We start from the raw sequence: 22,277 nt of genomic DNA, 5'->3' as shown, positions 1-22,277 counted from the left end.
TGATATTCTTGATTCGATCTCGAATTCTTACCACAGTTGAAATTCGAATGATCTCTCCATCCCAGATTATATGTGTTGGTGTGAGGATCATAAGGTCTCTAAGGAGGTCTCAAAAAAATTCCCATTGCATTTACTTGTGCGACAACATCTTCTTGTAACATCAAACAACGATCTATTGGATGGTCTGATTTTGTTCATATGTCATATAGTCTAGTTGTACCTATTTTACCAGTAATAAAAGAATGAACCACATCAATTAACTTATCAATTTTATTTTCCAAAGAAAGTGTACTTATCTCGTGAACTCATCGTGAGGGTTCACTGGATGGGTGAAATTGTTGGGAGTTGGCAACCATAGTAAAAATCAAATTTCTTTCCGCGATGAGAGTCATGTTGATGAGAGCTCCTCCACTTACTGTTTCAATCATCTTCATCTCAATAGGAAGTAAGCCTTCATAAAAGTATTGGAGAAGAGTTTGTTCAGTTAATTTGTGTTGCAGACAGCTAGGGAAAGTTTAACATCCTCAATGTCGGGTTAGTGACCAAATGGTAAAGTTTCAAAACTTGGTGACTAAAGTAGAAGAATTGAATAGTTTAATGATTTACCTGGAAATATTTGCTGAAATTGGCTAGTAATTATTAAGGGAATTAAAGGGCAAAATGGTCATTTGACAAGGAAGATTTTTATTTCTCTTTATAAGATAAGGGAACCAGGTGGGAAGGAAAGATTTCTCTAGAACTTCTTCCTTCTTCCTCTCCTCCCGTATCTCCAAGCACAAAGGTGAGTTTTCTATTTAGATAATTTTTGGTTAAATTTAAGGTTGGGTTATGATCATTAGATGATAACTAAGCTTAAGGAAAGCTTAAGTTATCTTAAAATCAAAAGATAAAGGAATTAGGAATGATTAAAGGAAGGAAGTGAATAAATGAGATCTTAGTAGAAAGTCATTTATGGAAGTTCCAGACCAAATTTGACTTGTCAAGGGTCCAATTAAGAAGTTAGAAGTAATAGAATTGAATTTGGAGCATGTTGAAAATTTAGTGTAATTCTTGAATTACATATGGAGAATAGGATTTTGATGTTAAAGAGGTGATTAATGAATAGAAATGAGTTTTAATATGAGTATGTAAGTTAAGAATAAGAAAGGGGATGGTATATGGAGTAATTAAGCTGAAAAGAGTGGATTTTTTTGGTATAAATTAGAATTCTGGGCTATGTGCATCGATGCACATTCAATGTGTACCAATGCATCAAGGGTAAATTTTGAAAAATTGTTCAGTGTGTATTGACGCACAGGAAGTGCATCGTTGCACCCCTTAAAAGTGGAAACATCAAATGCAATTAGTGCATCGATGCACATGTTAAGGGATGCATCAGTACACTGTAGAATGCATCGATGCGCTTCAAGGGGAAATTGAAATAGACATTTCTTTTGGTCTAAGAAATGATAGATTAAAGTATATCAACTAGATACTGATATGTATCAATGTATAAATATGTAGATATCGAGTACGAACAAGTCCCGGGATGACCATCAAGTTAAGATTTGATCAGAAGAAAGGAAATCATAAAAGAGGATTGGAACTTAGTGAGTCCAAGGTGAGTGCATCTTATTTTATAAATCATATGGAAAGTAGAATTGCGATAAGTCTATTTCCTATAATAATAGCTCATTAAGTCTTGATTATAAGTATGTTAAAAACATGAAGTGTACGTATGTTTGATTATATGAATTGATATATTTTTGTATGTGCTATGTGGTTTATGTAAAAAAAAACTATTAAGTGTTAATGAAAGAATATAAAATAAGTTATGAAATTATAGGAATATAGAAGATAAGTCTAGTGATATATGGGAATGGAAATAGATGTCTATGAAGAGTCATAGGAGAACAAATATAAGTTATATGATAATGAAATATAAGACTATGTTAATGCATGGTTATGAGATAAATATGTAATAATAGGAAAATATGATGAAAGTGAGGTCATGAGAAGTGATAGGAACTAGGTAAACATGTGTAATAGTATATGCATAATAGAAACGTGAGTTGGACAAGTACATAGTGGTATGATCCATTACGAGAATTAGGATAATAGAGCTTTTTGATTTAATGAGAGTTAAGGGACCTAAATAAGATTGAATTATAGAATGAAATGGGAATTGTATATCAATTAGGAAATTTGATATAAAGGGGTGATACGAATATATAAGATAAGTTATATGCTAAAGATCTATAAAGCTGTATGAAAAGGATATAAGGAATATATGAAATCAAATTAAGTAAATAGATTAAACTAATATATAAATAAAATACTATTAAACAATATATGTTTAGAAATACGACATAGTTTATGTAATCTAAGGGAATATAAAGAAATGAAGCATAAGGTAGATGATATGACATAAGTTATTATTTACATATATGATATATGTTATCAAGTAATATGAAAGGACTATGAAAATTTATATAAGCTACGTGGAAGTGTTCTAGGTGTTTCTATGTACTATATGAAGAATATATATGATTATATGTGAACAAGATATGATATTTAAGTTTACATGAACATCTAAGAAATGATCTACGTGATTATATGCAATTTGGATTATGTTATATGCCATGGATATATGTGACTACGTAAGAAAGAATAGAAGCTATGTTATATGCTATGAGAAATAATCCATGTGAATACATGAGCTATGTGAAAATAAGTTAAGTATTTACCTGTGCAAATGGAAATGTTATGTGAAAAACTATGTGGCTATGTGAAGATGTGTAATGGTATAAAAAAATAATACCCATGTTATGTGATATGAGAGCTAGGGGTATAGTTGGCATGCCAAGAGTCGAGGGATTATCAGTGGTCTTTCGGGACAAACAGTGGTCCTTCGAGACATAGTGGTTCTTCGGAACAATCAGTGGTCCTTCGGGACATAGTGGTCCTTCGGGACAAATATTCAGTGCCCCTTGAGGGAATTATACGAGTTGTGGTGACAGCATAGCCCACAACCTCTATGTACTCGCATATCTTTAGTTCTCACATGTGTATTATGGGCTAAATAAGAGATAATATTAATAACCTTGATATAATGATATGGTTGTTTCCTAGTGAAATGTGTGATATATGATTGTACAAATGGTAATTACATAATCATATGATAAAAGGAATCAATTATATTGATAAGCATGAAGATGATGATATAGTTGCTTTTTTGTATGTGTTTTATGATAGGACATATATGAGTACATGTTACAGTATATGTGAATGATTATAATTGATTTACATGATGGTATAGTAACCAGTTTACAAGATAAATGATATGAATATAAGAGATCATAGGAGCTTGAGATAAGAGATATGAATAATTATGACATATATGTACGTATGTATTTGTTACCTGTAAGAGTGTATGAATTGTATGAATGATAATAGTAATTGTTCATGTATGATTATTAGTTAAAGTTTGCATATATGTTTATTGCCTCACTAAGTCATAGACTTAGCGTGTGATTGTTTCACACGTAGGTTACAGAAGCGAGAAGAGAAGCGAAGAAGAGCAAGACAGGTCAGCATCTCCCTTACAAAATTTCAGATCAGAAAATAGATGATTTAAATGTGTTTGGATATTTTGAATATAGTTGGCATGTACTAAGTGATTGAGTTGAATATGCTCTGATCGATTTTGATTATTTTGATCAATATATGTAAATAAACCGCTTTTATTTTAATGAAAGTTTTAAATTTTCTTTGAATTTTGTCAAGAGTCAAAGTCTAAAAGTCAATGTGACACCTCAGACTCGTATTCGGGTAGGGTACGGGTTGGGGGTGTTACAGAAAGCTTCTTAAATTGTTTCCAATAGTCATAAAGTGACTCATTATTTTTCTGGCAAACTTCTAAGATGTTTCTCCTTAATTTGCTTGTTTTCACCGTAGGAAAGAACCTGTTATGAAAAAATCGAGTCATATCAGTCCACTTAATAACAAAATTTAGCGGCAAATAAAAAAATCAATAATTAGCCAAATCGGATAGGGAAAAAGAGAAAGCGCGAAGTTTGATATGATCCTTAAATACTCCTTTTAGTTTCATGCTTGAGCAAACCATGTTAAATTTAGTGAGATGCTTATATGGATTTTCACCTTGTAATTCGGGGAAGGTAGGGAGAAGATGAATTAATCCCATCTTGAGTTTTAATAGAGTTTCCCCTTGAGGAAAAGAAATACATAATAGTTGTTGTACCGTAGGAGCTGTGGCTAATTCTCAGATTGTTTGATTAGCCATTAGAACTGGTTCTTCGTATGCAAAGTTTATTTTGGCGTCGGAAGTGGCCTCTAGAATTGGATCTGATTGTTGTTGGCGTTATTCATCTTGTCTCTTTTGCCAAAGCTTTTATGCGTGTATTCTCCGAGCAAGTACTTCGATCTATGGTTCGTAATCTACTAATTTGCCCATATTATTTCTAGTCATAGATCAAAACAATAAACAATATTGGTAATTTTGTCGAAATTCCTGTCAATGGCGCCAATTTGACAAGCTTCAAATTTTCTAAATAAAAAATAACTCCTAATTCTCAAATAAATAAAGTAATATAGAGAAGTAGGATTGATCCACATGGACTAAGGAAGTTTGATAATATCATTTCTCGGATTGAATCAACTACAAAAAGTAAAAGAGAATGATTTTAAAATTAATAAAAGTAAATAAATAATAATAAATAAAAAATGAGAAAATAAATAAACTAAAGTAAAATAATTCAATAGAGATGATATAACCTTAGGTTTTGCTTAGCCACACTTTCGATTGATCATCGAAATAAAATTTTCCTTTCATAATGTACGCAGTTATAGCCAACAGGGCCCAAACCCTGCAGCTAACTCTTTTCTCCAGTTAATTGAAATTTTTAAGTCTATCTCTGAAATCCGATCTTTGTTGGTTTAGCCACGTCTATCATCGTTAGATCCAAAATAGCTTTAAGTTCTGAAAAAGTCTGAATCGAGTTATATTGTCTCACTAAGAATTGAACTCGATCTTGATTCCCCTAAATAAACCACCGCTAAGTTTGTTCACAGGAATCCGAATTATGACTAATCGATCCGACTTCCAAATTTTAAGCAAAACAGTCTTCAAATCAACGTGCACCTTTTGAGTTGAAGATGTACTAACTTTTAAGAGAATAATCTATTGTCGCTCTAGTTTCGAGAGAATCAAAGAATATGATCTAAAGGTATGAAGATCCAATACAACAGATTAGGTCTATAGCAGCATTTTTTACTCCTGTAGCGACGTTTTAAAGCGCCGCTAAAATTACTCGTCGCACAAAAAAATGCCATAAGAATGTTGACTATACAAGCACCACAACGATTAGCGTTGTTTTACGTTAACAAATGCCACAAAAATTCAGGTTATTTAGCGACGTTTTGATACAAACGTCGCAAATAATTATGTATATAGTGGTATTTTTCTCATAAACGCCACTAATACTTATGTTTATAGTGGCGTTTTTCCTCACAAACACCGCTAATAACTATGTTTATAGTGACATTTTTTCTCACAAACACCGCTAAGTATATACTCTATTAGTAGTGTTTTTCATCCTAAAACACCACTAATCACAATTGATTTTCAAAATATTTTTCCTACTTTGTATTACCCAATTTTAACCTGTAACAATATCCAATAACAACCTTGAAATGTAATTAAGATTTGAATTAAGTAAAAATACGTAAAATATGAATAAATCAAAGATTACAAACATCCAACTGAGATGTAACGTAGTTCAACATTATTCACTAGAATAAACAAAGGATGAACCTAAGAAATCACTTAAGATGCTTCCATGAAACGACAAAATGACGACTCCACCATGCACTAAAGATACGAGTGCTTCGTGCCAAGTGCTGAATAAGATTGTCCACTATTTGTTTTCCTGCTACTAAATGCGAACCAACTTTGTACCTGAGACACAATAATGAAATTAATGATCATAGTAGATATCCAAAAGTATCCAACACAAACAACATAACCAAAATCAAAAGAAAAGATGAGAAATGATAAGATAATATTGCATCTTAGTCCAAATTGTAATTATTGAACAAACTAAAAATTTAAGTGAAAAGCTCAGTAGAATAAAAGTTGTCGAGACATTTCTCTGCCCGGCGACTGAGAGTGCAAATAGTACACCCAAGGTGTACCTAGTCTCGAAAAAGTAAGTGTCTATCTTCCTTGAATCAGATGAAACACAAAGTAGTAAGTCACCACCAATCTTTTAATGTGGTGAGATTGGTCACCAAAATGTTATATTATTATAATAAAATTCCTAAGAGTAATATTAAAATAATACAACACAGGGTTTGCTTACCAGAAAAATAAGTTTGGGAGTCGGTTACATATAGGGAACGATTAGCACCCCCACAACACCCAAAATTGGTATCGGTGTTTATTAATTAGTGTCTTTGCAATAAATTATGAATTTGTTTTTAACTTAATTTACAAATAAATACAATAATAGGTATATCATTTCACACCAATAACCATTTTAAAATATCTTCTTAATTAATTAAGAAAATATTTAATGATCTATTGTATGAAATGATATAACTTAAATACATACATATAAAATAATGATTAAAATATAAAAATATTAAAGTAGGGTGACCAAATTGTAAAATAATAAAACTATAGTCTCTAATTCAAAATATTATAAACTATATGTACTAATAATATAATTTAACCATATATAATAATATAGGATTATAATATAAATTATTAATATTTAAGGGACTAAAATGGATATTTAACCTAAATATATGTAAATATACGGTCAGGGACAAAAGTAAAATAAAATAAAACAAAATTCGAAGACAAAAATTAAATATGTCAAAACCTGATTTGGTGACTAACTTGTGAAGCTTACAGAGTGCAGTGGTCACTGTTGTAATTTATCCATTCGTATAATTACACAAACACCCCTCCCTAAAATGATGTCGTTCGAGAAAGGGTTTAAATGCCCTAAACTAACCTTAAAGGGCCAAGCTTCCCTCATTTCATCTCTTCATTCTCTCTTTAAACAAGAGAACCCTCTCGATTCTCTCAAAAACATCCCACCAGCGGGATGGCCGGCCATCAGCTGGCAGTCGCCGTCCGTCGCCTCCGGCCACCACCCATGGTGGCCGAAAAATACCAAACTACACCAAAATCCTCACCGATTTTCTCTCAACTCTAATCCGACTCTAGTTTTTCCTACAAAGCCTCTCAACGACGTAGATCTGGCTTTTTACCTTCGGTGTTTCGTCTTCTCTGGTGGCGCCTAGAGTCATGTGAATGCTCTGATGACTTGGGTAAGCCTTCTTCTCTCTTTCTTTCGTTGCTTACTGTGTTTCTGGTTACTCTCTCTTTGTCTCTGTGTACTTGCTTTATTCTCTCTGTTTCTCTGTACTTACTTTCTTCTCTATGTTTGTTTGTGTACTTGCTTGCAGGAACAACCTTATATAGGCCTCGAATATCGGCTGTAATGATGATGAAATCTGGTGAGTCACCGGACCTATGGTGGTGACTCATCATATACCAGTGAGTTGTGCGGCTCTTTTGTGGCTTCTGGAATCTTCAGGAGAGCTCTGGAGAGGCGGTGGAGGCATGGCTTCCCTTGTTTGGAACAGCTGGAGGCGGCGACCGGAATAGGCCCTAGGGTTATGATACCCTTATACTATAAAGTCTTGGACTTTTAATTTCAGAATTATGTAATTTTCTGTAGAGTGGCCAAAATCTCCAAAATGATAATTGCATGGACTCTTGACATTTTGCCAATTTGGATGCAAATAAGTGATATGAGGAATGGGTGTTACAATACCACTTTCAAAGAAAAAAAAGTAACAATTCTAAATACGAAATTGGAATTGGAATGAGATGTGTCATCCTCTTTTCCTGCTTTCCCTTTTTAACTTTCTTTAATGGGACTTGGTCTTTTTCCATGCTTCTTTTCCTTGAACCAACTTCAATTTCCATGTCCTCTGTCATATTTCCTGATCTTTGAAGCAGAGTTGGATTTTTGAGTTCCACAATAAGTTCTTGGTCATTTGTCATTATAGCAGTAACTGCATTAAGATCCAGACTTTTTTTCCAAGACTTTCATCTTCTCATGCTTGACAGGGTTTTCTAACATTTTCTCCCCATATAGTAGAGTAACCATCATACTCATCATCTTAGATATTTGTTCCCTAGACTCAACTTGGAACATTTTTGTTTCTTTAAACATTTCTCGTTGAATCTCTACAAGCTGCTCTTGGATTCTTTCAATCTTTCCAACTCGAGCTAATATTACATTCATTGTTTTCACTCTTTTAAAGACATGCCCCTGATTCTTGAATGTACTTTCAGAAATCCTGATTCCAAAATCCTTCATTAAATACTCCTATGTCTTCATTATTGACACATGTTAACATGCTATACAGAACATGAATGTAAATACAAAAATGTAAATGCATGTATGAATGAAAAAGGTATGATTCAAGAGTGATTATCTTAAAACAGCTTTCATTGAACACAAAAAGGTTTTTTTGTACTTCCAAAAGATCATTACATATAAGGGATAACTTTCCCTCCTAATTTCTCTATCTCCTTAAAGAGCCAAGTTAATTTCCATTCGTGCTCAAGAGTGGAGTTATCAACTTGTTTCAATTCCCTTGTAAAACCACCTAAATCCACCAGCTTGTGGGCCACATTGCTTGCTTAGGCAGAAGCTTTCTTCATGTCATTATCTCTCTCTTGAATCTTACCTGCCATTTCTCGGAATTGTAAACAAAATTGCTCATTTTCCCTCATAAGAGAACCTTTGTGTTCAAGGAGTTCTTGTGCAAGATTTCTATAATCATCCATCATCTTCATTAATATGTGATTCTTGGCTCTAATGATTTTCAGTTCAGCATTAATCTCATATTGATGAATCAGATATGAAGTTTCCATGTTGGCTATAACCATCTTCAATATCAGGTTTTCAGTTTGACAATTTCCCAAATTGATGATAGTTGTATTGCATATTTCTTCAGCAATCTGTACTCGATCTTCATGTATATTTTTATTCGTTTTCCACTGCTTAGCATCATTTTTTAGTTTAATGATCTATGTTGCCCTTTCTTCTGGGGTATTTCCTAGACCAGCATTTTCAAATGCTTGAATGACTTTTCGAAAATCATTAAACATGGCTTCAATCTCTATACTCAATTTCTTGTTTTCGCCTTTCCAGAAACGGGCTTGAGCTTCATAAAAACCTTCTCCCTTGTGAATTTTCATATTGATACTCTTACCATATAATGTTTTTGGTACTAATCTACCAGGATCTTTATGTGTATAACCTTCCATCATTTTAAGAGATTCCTCAAGATATCCTTTTTTGGCTGCATCATAGTTCACTTGATCATGAAACCCTTTGTTCATAATGAAAACCTTTGATTTTGATGATCACTCTTGAATCAATACCCTTGATTATGTCATGATTTATGCAAATGCAAGCAGAAAAATTAATATATGTATCTTCATAATAGATAAAGATAAGAAAACTGGTTAGTATCAATTAATGGAAAGAAAAGATCCTATCTATTGTATATATATCCTGACATCATGCTTTCTAGTTTCATGCTTTGTTTGGAAAAATAACCTAACCGCATAATTTCTAGTTCGCATGCATTTATTCATAAAATAAAATAATAATGCGTAAATTAAAAGACTCAACATGCTTTTCCTTGTGTGCTAATCTCACAAGACTCATTTGGGGTTAGGCTCTGACTAGACTGAAGTTCTAGGTTTACTATATACTGGGTTTTGGTTCTAAGGTAAAAAGGGTCAACGAATTGTCCTTTGTTGGTGCCCCCTTGGACTGTCAAGCCCTCAATCCTAGTCTATTACAGACTTTTGGATTAAGTTCAATTTGATTGAACACACTTACTTATGTCCATACGGAGGTGAAAACCACACGAGGAACATAAGGTGTGAGCTCAAATAATGGTCCCCTATCCAATATGGAGGTGAAAACCACACGAGGTAGTAGTTTCTCATTCAAGCTAAATAGGATAAGAGCGGTGTTTTAGCTCATGTCATGAATGCAGTGCACAGTGGGTGAAGAAAAGCATAAAAAATAAAATAATGTACACCCTACTATTCTATTCTAAAGACTTTAATTAAATATGTACACATAAAAAACAAAATTTAGTATGCTTAATAAAATTAAGGAAAAAAACTAAATTTAAAACAAATTTGTTTTAAATTTATATTTTATTGCAAAGACAAATACTAATAAATTGGTGGCTTGACTCTCTCTTTAAAAAGAAGCCCCCAGCAGAGTCGCCAAGTTGTCGAGACATTTCTCTGCCCGGCAACAGAGAGTGCAAATAGTACACCCAAGGTGTAACTAGTCTCGACAAAGTAAGTGTTCATCTTCCTTGAATCAGATGAAACAAAAAGTTGTAGAGTCGCCACCAATCTTTTAATGTGGTGAGATTGGTCACCAAAATGTTATATTATTATAATAAAATTCCTAAGAATAATATTAAAATAATACAACACATGGTCTGCTTACCAGAAAAATGAGTTCGAGAGTCGATTACGTGTAGGGAATAATTAGCACCCCCACAACGCCCAAAATTGGTACCAATGTTTATTAATTAGTGTCGTTGCAATAAATTATGAATTTGTTTTTAAATTAATTTACAAATAAATACAATAATAGGTATATCATTTCACATCAATAACCATTTTAAAATATCTTCTTAATTAATTAAGAAACTATTTAATGATCTATTGTATGAAATAATATAACTTAAATACATACGTATAAAATAATGATTAAAATATAAAATATTAAAGTAGGGTGACCAAATTGTAAAATAATAAACTATAGTCTCTAATTCAAAATATTATAAACTATATGTACTAATAATATAATTTAACCATATATAATAATACGGGATTAAAATATAAATTATTAATATTTAATGGGCTAAAATGGATATTTAACCTAAATATATGTAAATATACGATAAGGGACTAAAATAAAATAAAACAAAATTCGAAGACAAATTAAATGTATCAAAACCTGATTTGGTGACTAACTTGCAAGCTTACAGAGTACAGGGGTCACAGGTGTAATTTATCCATTTGCATAATTACACAAACACCCTCCCCAAAACAATGACGTTTGGGGAGGGTTTAAATGTCCTAAATCGACCCTAAAGGGCCAAGCTTCCCTTATTTCCTCTCTTCATTCTCTCTCTAAAACATCCCACCGGCGGGATGACTGGCAGTCGTTCGCCGCCGCCGTCCGTCGTTTCTGGCCACCACCTACGGTGGTCGAAAAATACCAAACTACACCAAAATCCTTGTCAGTTTTCTCTCAACTCGAATCCGACTCTAGTTTTTCCTAAAAAGCCTCTCAACGATGAAGATCTAGCTTTTTACCTTCGGTGTTTCGTCTTCTCCGATGGCACGTTGAGTCGCGTGAATGCTCCGATGACTTGGGTAAGCCTTCTCCTCTTTTCTTTCTTTCGTTGCTTATTGTGTTTCTGGTTGCTTGTTGTGTTTCTGGTTGCTTGTTGTGTTTCTGGTTGCTCTCTCTCTTTGTCTATGTGTACTTGTTTTCTTCTCTCTGTTTCTGTGTACTTGCTTTCTTCTCTTTGTTTCTGTGTACTTGTTTTATTCTCTCTGTTTTTTGTTTACTTGCTTGCAGGAACAACCTTATATAGGCCTCGAAGATCGACTGTAATGATGATGAAATCCGATGAGTCACCGGACCTATGGTGGTGACTCATCATAGACCAATGAGTTGTGCGGCTCTTGTGTGGCTTCTGGAATCTTCAGGAGAGATCTGGAGAGGCGGTGGAGGCGTGGCTTCCCTTGGTTGGAACAGCTGGAGATAGCGACCGGAATAGGCCCTAGGGTTATGATACCCTAGGGTTTCTTCTAAATGAGCTGTGGACCGTTGGATCTGCCTTTGGATCGAACGGCTGGGATCGATTGGCGGCTAGAGAAGCTCGTGGAAACCCTAGTTGGGTTTCTCAGGTCTGTTGGGCTTTTTGGGCCTGGATAGGGTCTGTTGGGTTTGAACCGGTTGTAGACTATCCTGTGAAATGGGCCTGGACCTCCTTATTGTAATCGGGCCTTCGGGCTTTGTAAATAATAATAATATTAATATTATATAATATATATTATAAAAATGTCACTCGGACGAAAACGACTGTCGATAATAGCTATATTTGATAAACCAACAGCAACTCAAGCTTTAAACCAACAACTTTAAGCTTTAAACCAAAGCTGTCTTACTAATGGCCCTGCCCATTGCTTTAAGAACAATCTCATTGGAACCTTTCTCCTACATAAAATGTGGAGGGAAAAATGTCAAATAAAAAACAATTTAATTTTATATGAATGAATTTTAATACTATGATTAAATATTTAAGTATGAAGCACTTACTAAACCCCAATTACCACAATATTGTCACTATGAGGCACAAAGTTAAATCTCCATAGATGTAATCTACTTAACAATGAATCTCCAAATAAATGGAAAACTCAAAAATACTCATGTCGGATGTATATTGTGGAACTACAGTTAAAGTAACATAGCTACTCATACTATAGGAAGGTAAGCATTTCATCCCAACAATTGTATTAGAAAAAGATTACATATTTGTAGCTGAGTTTTTATATTGCAAACTAAAACATACTAAATCATTGAGCCACTAAACAAATTCTTAATTCCCCAGTCACAACCCAAACAAAATAAACAAAAGGGTATCCAAGGAAATAACATATATGAAGAGAAATTCACACGAAAGAAAAACAATTCAGACTATTCAACACAGAACAAACTTAAAAGAGAGAAACAAAAACCTCAAGTTCGAAACAATTTACATTGGCACGAAAAGAAAAGCGAAAAATCAAAAGGAGATTCCAAAACTACCCACCAAAGTTGTGTGGGCAAGTCCAAGCACATCAGATCCAGACTCAACCTGGGTTCCATTATCAATGGTCTCAAGAAGCCCTTCCTCTTGTTCATCAAAGCAAATAGAGGAAACGACGTCGAATAAATGGGGAGGGAGGGGGGATTTCTGGAGAGCTTTAGGGTTTAATTGTTGGAGACGACAAAGAGAAGTGAGACTGAGGAGAGGCTGCTCTATAAGAGAGAATAGATAAAATAATTTAATTAGATTAAAATAAGATGATAAAAGAAGAGAGAAGAAATGAAAAACCTATTTGATGAAGCTGCTTTACTGAGAATGGAGGAAGAAGAGAAAGATTAAAAAGATATTATAATTTAACAGTGGGGATAAACACCACTAAACTACATGTCCGTAGCAGCATTTTTCTAAAAACACCACTGTATATTAGTCTATAGTGGTTTTTGTTACACAAACACGACTAGTATGTGTATGTAATGTTTTCTTAAAAATGTCACTATATCAGTATATTGCAACATTTGTATAAAAATGTCGTTATATGTTTAAAATTAATGGCATCCAAAAACACCGTTAAAATCGTCGCTACAAACATATTTGGTTGTAGTGATCAAAACTCAATTCTCACGATTAGAATTGAATTTTGCAAAAACCTTTGATTAAGTAGAAGTTTAGATAAACATGAATTGGATCATGCTTAGTTTTGTGGAAAGAAAATAATGAAAGAAAAGTAGAGATAAAAAAAAACAGAACTTCAATAATGAATAAAGGAAAAATGAATTCTAATCTCTTTTTCAATTATTGAACCTAAGGGTATTTATATCCCGAGTGTTCTTAATAAATAAAATTGTTAATTCTTAAATAAAAGATAATGATATAATGGAACTAAAAATGCTACTAAGAGTTCAAAGTAAATAACTAATTCCTAAATAATAATAATAATAAAACAATCAAACTAAAATCCTAAATTTAAAAGGTTTATTACAAAAGATAAAAATAAATATTTAAGTATTGTAATCTTGGTTGAATTCTCCTTCATCTTTGAGATAACATTGTCTCAAGTAAATTCCAAATTAAATATTCAAAATAATTATGCTCGTCTTCTAGAAGATGATAACTAGACCGTCGAAATTTGTTGGTTTTTTTAGCTAATTAATCCAATGGAGTTTCTATTCAAAATAAATCTAAAATAAAGATAAATCAGTAATATCCAAGCGATAAATGAGAAGTAAATAATAAAAAAATATACAATATTAAACTCTCATTAGTAAACTAACGTTGGGGGCAGCCTACTATTCTACATCTCTTATCCCATTACATATGAGAATAAGGGTCAACTAATTTTTTTTAAACTCTCATTAGTAAATCTCAATTGTAAGCTTGGTAGTCACTAGTAGTGATGATAGTTAACAAGGAGTAAAATCGATTTTCGAAAAATACTTTGGGAAGTAAAATTCAAAAAATATATATAAATAATGTGAAGTACGAAATTTATTATTGAACTGTGTTAATTTAGTTTACAAAATCAATCTAAGAACTATTTTTTAATGAGAACCAAAATTGAAGCTCCAACATTAGTTAAATTCCTATTTATTTAAAAAAATTAAATACCAAATATATATATTTTAAACCCTTTATTTTAATAATTAATAATGATAATAATAACTTTGATTTATTTTAATAAAATTCAACCAACTTTGACTTTTGATCAAATTCTTTTAATTTGCAAACTTTCCTCCCAAATACTTTTCCACTTTTCTCCCAATTTCTCTCTAATTTCTTAATAAAAAAAAACTCTCAAATTTACATTTCTACATGAATTCCACCAGTCATTTCGGTGCATCTTAAACCGGTTTTAAATGTTTTAACATTAATCTATTAGCTATTGAATTCTCTTGAGACATTGTGGATATAGTGGCATGACAGGATTTCGAGTATATACTCTACAAGTACCAGTACGAGATACATTTTAGGCGCTATAAGGCGAAGGTTTTGCTTTATGCATACGTTCTACGGAGCTTTTAATCGTACCAGACTGGTCTGGTCATACAGTTGTGTACGAGATACTTCGACCTATATGAGAATCAAGGAATTATAAGGAGATTTATTTATCCTTAGATGATTAGTTTCATATGATGCAATGCAAGACAATAAATCAAAATATGATGAATTAAAAGCTATAAAGTTAATGTATTACATGTCATGTTTTGAAAGCAAGGTTTGTGTGATTTACAAGTTTGATTTATGAGCCTAAATTACATGATTTACAACCTTTAAAAGCATGTTTTGATCTTGAAAAAGTTACATGATTTACATGTAAAAATACATGAGATTTTAAAGTGATCTGGTAAATAAAGTTCTTGGTGACTATGATACTTGGAAAAATGTAGGATGCTTATTTACTGGGGTTTTAGACTTTTGTTTAATGATTTCTATATTGTTTTAGACTTTGGACATTAGACACTTTCTAAATTTTGATTGAATTTCATGATGGTTTATGTGGTTGATTGACCAACACGAAGTTAAGTGATGTATTTTGAGCATGTTGATTGAGTAGCTTTGATATGATTTCAAGCATGATATGTTGGATGATGCCATGAATAATTGAGTTTTGTCATGAATTAAAGTTGTTCCTTTTTTCCATTGAAGCGTGGTCGTCTCAGTTGCATATTGGTATGCTTAGATTAGGTGAAATGATTAAATATGTCAATTTGTGGAATAGTATGCTCAAATATGTCCAAAATGACTGATAATGCAAATTCTTGAATTACAAGCATGTTTAAGTGTTGATTGAATGTTGAAAAGTATGAATTGAACATTTAACTTGATGATCTTGATGTCTAAATTATGTTCACGATTGATAAATGACATTAAATATTAGGTTTAATTATAAAATAAGTATCCAAACTATATCGTTTTTCACAAATAGGTGCCTAAATTATTTTTGAATAATCCTAATACCTAACGTTACAAACGTTACCGCTTGAGGTGTTTGGGTCTTCAACGATGTTAATTTCCTCTGTTAAGTGACACGTGTCATATTATGATAATTTTAAAAATTTTATATAAAATTAAAAAATATTTAAAAACACAAAAATTTCAAATTAACCCCAAAACTTTGAAAACTTTCATTTCAACCCCTAAACTCGCGTCGACCTTCGCCCTTTGTCGTAGCCAAAGATCCACCCAATCTCAACTCCTCCGACCATCAAAACCCCTATGAAATCATGGTTTATCGACGACGAATCGATGTTTTATACCCCGTTAACCCTAGGATGAAAATCGTGATCCTACACAATTCTGACGGTCAATCGTCGACGGTGGCAGTCCTGGTTAGAAAGGGCAACGGTTGTGGGTTAGGGTTAGGATTTGGGGATTTTAGGGCTTTTTTGTAATTTATGAGAAATTAGGGTTTTTTTTATAAATATAATAATATTTTTAGTATTTTTTTTAAAAAATCAAAATTATCAGATTGTGACACATGTCATTTAATGGAGGAAATTAACGATGTTTATGGTTCAGGCACCTAAAGTGATAATGTTTGTAGCATTAGGCACCAACATCATTAAAAAAATAGTTTAGACACCTATTCTTGAAAGGCGCTATAGGTTGAGCACTATAATTTAGGCACCTATTCGTGAAAGTCACTATAGTTTTATTGATTGTTTAATTTCATGTATAAACTAAAAAAATTAGGAAAATAATATAAATAGGTGAAAAACTTGTTCATCAATGTAAATGATTGTTTTTTATTGAGTTTAAGTATTTCATCGAATTTTGAAGTATTTTAAACTCCTTGTGTTTTCTAAATTCGTGTGAAGGTGAAGGTTATTAAAGTTTGACCCAATTAGATCTAACTTAAATTGACAAAAATATAAAATAAAAAGAAAATTGATATTTTAAATAATATTGTTGATGTTTTCTCTTCCATGTCAAATGACGTTGTTCTTGGTGAAAATTTGTCACTAAATCAAGCAAAGAGAATTTTTTATTTAAAAAAGATAACTATGGACATAACTATTCTGAGAAACAAAAAAGAATTCAAATTCATAAATATAACAAATTTAGAAAGCTGAAGAAAATTAAATTCACCATAAGGATCAACAACGAAGAATATTGAATTACTATTGATGATCAGAATCATGATGTGCATAATATTGTTTGTGATAAAATTGCAAATAAAATTCACACTTATGATGATCTTACCGATGTGAATACAAAATTACATAGTACATCCAAGTTTGGGAAAGGCCTAGATTCAGATGACCATCATTAAATGGTTGCCCCTTGTTCCCATATGTAATGGGGTAAGAAGGAGGTAAGATAGTAGGCTGCCCCCAATACTAGGTTGAGAGCAGCTTCCGTAGGAGACCTCCAAATTATGAAATGACCTCCATAGGACTAGATCCAGTTGACCATCATTGTTGATTAATATCATTTAAGGTATTTATAAAATAGGTGAAAAACTTGTTCATCAATGTGAATGATTGTTTTTTATTGAGTTTAAGTATTTCATCGAATTTTGAAGTATCTTAAACTCCTTGTGTTTTCTAAATTCTTGTCAAGGTGAAGGTTATTAAAGTTTAACCCAATTAGATCTAACTTAAATTGACGAAAATATAAAATAAAAAGAAAATTGATGTTTTAAATAATATTGTTGATGTTTTCTCTTCCATGTCAAATGACATTGTTCTTGGTGAAAATTTCTCACTAAATCAAGCAAAGAGAATTTTTTTATTTAAAAATGATAACTATGGACATAACTTTTATGAGAAACAAAAAAGAATTCAAATTCATAAATATAACAAATTTAGAAAGCTGAAGAAAATTAAATTCACCGTAAGGATCAACAACAAAGAATATTAAATTACTATTGATGATTAGAATCATGTTGTGCATAATATTGTTTGTGATAAAATTGCAAATAAAATTCACACTTATGATGTTCTTACCGATGTGAATACAAAATTACATAGTACATCCAAGTTTGGGAAAGGCTTAGATCCAGTTGATTGATATCATTTAAGGTATTTATAAAATAGGTGAAAAACTTGTTCATCAATGTGAATGATTTTTTTTTTATTGAGTTTAAGTATTTCATCGAATTTTGAAGTATCTTAAACTCCTTGTGTTTCTAAAATTCGTGTTTCTAAAATTCGTGTCAAGGTGAAAGTTATTAAAGTTTGACCCAATTAGATCTAACTTAAATTGATGAAAATATAAAATAAAAAGATAATTGAGGAAGTAGGAAACATAGTTTGATTTAAAGTAGGAAGTTTATTTTATTTTATGTTTGATTAAAATACAAAATTTAGTTTGAGTAGATTTCTTGTTATGCAAATTTCTTTGTAATCAACTAATTATTTATATAAATGGGTAAACTACTTAAATGATAACTTAACTTTAGGGTTGGTGTCAATATGACCATCATACTTTTAATTTTGGCAATATGACCACATAACTATTTAGGCGAGGTCCACATCAATTACACCGTTTGTTTTTAGCGACAAATGACTACATTATAGTTTTTAGATTAATAAAAACAATGTAGTCATTTGTCATTAAAAACAAATAATGTAGTTGATGTGAAAATCTGACTCGCCATTAATCAATAACAGTCACATCAGCTATGTCATTTGTTTTTAATTGCAAGTGGCTACATTAAAACCACTTAAATAATTATATAGTCATATTGTCAAAACTGAAATTACAATAGTTATATTGATATCAGCCTCATAGCTAAGTGGCCAATTGAATAGTTTACCCTATACAAATAGACACTACAAATCATGGTTATATTTCAAATTATTTTTAAATATCATTTTGTATTCTTTTATTTTTATATTAATGAAAATTCTCTTTTTCTATATGTCATTTTTCAAAAGAATTTTCTACATAAAATCTAACCATTTGGATCTAAAAAATATTTTCTATTTTTATTTTCTGTTTTTATTTTCAAAATGAAATCTCATAGACCCAACCTAAGCGTTTCTACAATGACTAGATGATCACAGAACGAATACAAATTCCTTCTATATTTAAAACATTTTCAAAATATAGTTTAGAAATTACAATACATATAATAGAGTGGCGCGGAATAACCACTAGAAAAGTCATAAGAAATTTCAAGTCCATAATACGGTACTAAATAGAAAACAGTCACCGAAACATCCATACAATAATCGAATAAAGTTTCCATCGTTGAAATTATAAAATATCGATAAAATAATATATAAAGACAGTGGCAAAATACATGTCACCCAAAATATATAAAAAAGATGCCGAAGGTCAATACACGATTTCAAAATAGAGAACGGTAGATCCTCTTGATGTGCAGTTTACTAGCCTACTATTGGGAAAATATCTGAAAAGGTAAAAATTGCAGGGTAAGCTAAAAAGCTTAGTGTGCTCCTTACGTTATAAAAAGAAATATGAATAATTATTTCAGTATAGTTTATTTCAAAAAAACATATTTTTAAAATATGGACGCTACTCCCATCCGAACACCGAAGTGTATAGGTTCCCCAAAACCATACACCCATATGTACACCATGAAGTGCCCTATACTGAAAGTATAAGGACTGCATAAGAACAACTTGTGCACAAAGCAAAGGTGTCTAATAAAAGGTCATAGTAGTTATAGACTAGGCTATGCCTGAGAACTTCCTCCAAACAACCCCCTAAAATGATAGTGAAAACATAACATAATTTGTAAAACATTAACCATGCAATTTTCCAAGATCATATACAGAAATGCATTAACCAGATATCATGTCAGAATATGCAGAATACAAATATCATAAATTAGAACAATGCAATAAAATAGACGTTATACAACAGAGTATTCAGTATCATCAGAAATTCCAAAACAGTTCAAACAGATGGTTTAAAACATAAATTCAACATCAACAAGAACACACCTGAGCTGATTTGAGTAGTTAGGTACGGAAGTCCACTAGCGGGTCTTCCTATCACGAGCGGGGGTAGGGCTAGATCCTACAAATCAGAAACTAAGTCAAAATCCTAGCATGATAAAATAAAATACTCTAATTAAACAAGTTTCGAAACCTATAGGTAGCTCTCGAAGAATGCACACCAGACTAGACTGTTGGACGCGATGCATCAGATCTAGTCAACTCTGGATCATGGAAAACACAAGTACCTTCACAAAAATATAAACTCATATCAATACCATGTCTGAATCCTAAATAAATAAGCTAAAACACTAAAAATAGTAAGTAGATTATGGATAAAAGGGCTCGATTCGGGGCTTTATGGTTGGAATTCAGTAAGATAAACCAAAAAATCGAACTCAGGACATTGAAAAACCTTATGATAGGTGGTCATGGGAAAAGTCAAAGTCGGTCAACAACCTGGTCAATGGAAGTTAACGGCGATCAACACGGTCGACGTCGATCAACAAGCTCAATGGCTCAGGCGCGTGGCTCAGCTTAGCTAGGCTCGGGTTGGGTTGGGTTAGTTCAGGTTTTAACATATTCACGGTTTGTCAGTTGGGTCAGAAAGTGATTCAAACTGTTCGACTGACCAAAAACAAGCCCACGTACGACATTGGCGCATACAACCATTTTTACGGTCGGCCGACCACCAAAATATACATTATTTAATTTTTCACAACGGAGTGACACTTACTGGTGTTAAATGGCGATGGATCACAGTGGAGAACGATTTGAAGCTTCTTCGGAATCTTCTTGACCTCACCTCCCTTCACGCCAGTGACGGTGGGAAAACCAAGGACATTATCCGACTCCTCTCAGCTCCAGGAACACAATGGTGTTACAAATGGAGGTCTAAACAGCAGTAAAATGAAGGTAGAAGATATTTAGAGGAGAGAAAAAAAGAAAAAAAATAAAGTAGGAATGGAGAGAAAAATATGGTTTTTATCCTTAAATCGAATTGGTCCCAACTTTATGGGACCACTCCCTAATTAAAAGAAAAGGGAATTTCCACTTAAAGCCACTGAGGTTCCAAATATTTAGGTTATAGGTTCACAGGTTAACAAAAAGTTCATTTTAGCCCCGAATGTAACTGAAATTAAATGGGACCACTCCCTAATTAAAAAAAAGGGAATTTCCACTTTAAGCCACTGAGGTTCCAAATATTTAGGTTATAGGTTCACAGGTTAACAAAAAGTTCATTTTAGCCCCGAATGTAACTAAAATTAAAATTAGAATTGATCGGAAAAATTAGGCCTTACTTTGGAGTGTGAGAACTCTCCCCTTTAAATAAATTTCATCCTAGAAATTTACCTGGTCTGAACAGATACATGAATTGAGCTTCCATCGACTCCAATGTCTCCAGGTATCCTCTGCGGATCTACGATTGCCCCATTAAACCTTAACCATCGGAATCCATCTATTCTGAAGAACTCTTTCATCCTGGTCTAGAATCTGAACTGGCTCATCTTTTTAAGACAAATCAGGTTTCAAAGCCACATCCTCCACCTGAACGATGTGACTTGGGTCTGAACGGTACAGCCTCAACATAGAAACATGAAAAACATCATGGATATGGCTGAGTTGTGGTGGTAGCTGAAGCTAGTAAGCCAAAGGTCCAACTCTCTTCAGAATATGGTACGGTCCAATAAACTTTGGGCTCAACTTACCCTTACGTCCAAATATCATAACCATCTTCTATAGAGACACCTTCAGAAATACTTAATCCCCAACCTCAAACTCAATATAATTTCTCCTCGGGTCAGTATAAGACTTTTGCCTATCAAATGCCTCTTTCAATTGATGACAGATCAACCTGACAGTATCCTCAATATCATGTACTAATTCTAGACCCAATGTCCTCCTATCATGAAACTTAGTCCAACAGATAATAGTATAACACATACGTCCATAAAGAGCCTCAAAAGGTGTCATACATATGCTGGTCTGATAGTTGTTATTGTAGGCAAACTTGGCTAACGGTAGGAAGTCTTCCCAACTACCACTTAAGTTAATCACACAACCTTGAAGCATATCCTCCAAAAACTGTATCACTCTCTCAAACTGAACATTCGACTACGGGTGAAACATTGTACTAAAATTCAAACGGGTTCCCAATGCCTCGTTAGAGCTTTCCAAAACCTAGAAGTAAACCTCGGATCTCAGTTAAAAATGATGGAGAACGGGACGACATGAAGTCTAACGATCTCGGAGATATACAACCTTGGCAGCTTGCTCGGGGAATAATTAACTCACGCTAGAATAAAATGGGCTGACTTAGAAAAATCGATCAACGACTAACTAAACAGAATCATTTTTCGAAGGAGTCAGAGGTAACCCAATCACAAAAACCATTGTAATACGCTCTTATTTCCACTCTGG

This window comes from Hibiscus syriacus, unplaced genomic scaffold (genome assembly GCF_006381635.1).
Source record: "Hibiscus syriacus cultivar Baekdansim isolate YM2019G1 unplaced genomic scaffold, ASM638163v2 tig00110584_pilon, whole genome shotgun sequence".
NCBI lineage: Eukaryota > Viridiplantae > Streptophyta > Magnoliopsida > Malvales > Malvaceae > Hibiscus > Hibiscus syriacus.
The sequence above is the reverse complement of the archived record's forward strand: the minus strand, read 5'-3'. Positions refer to the sequence as shown.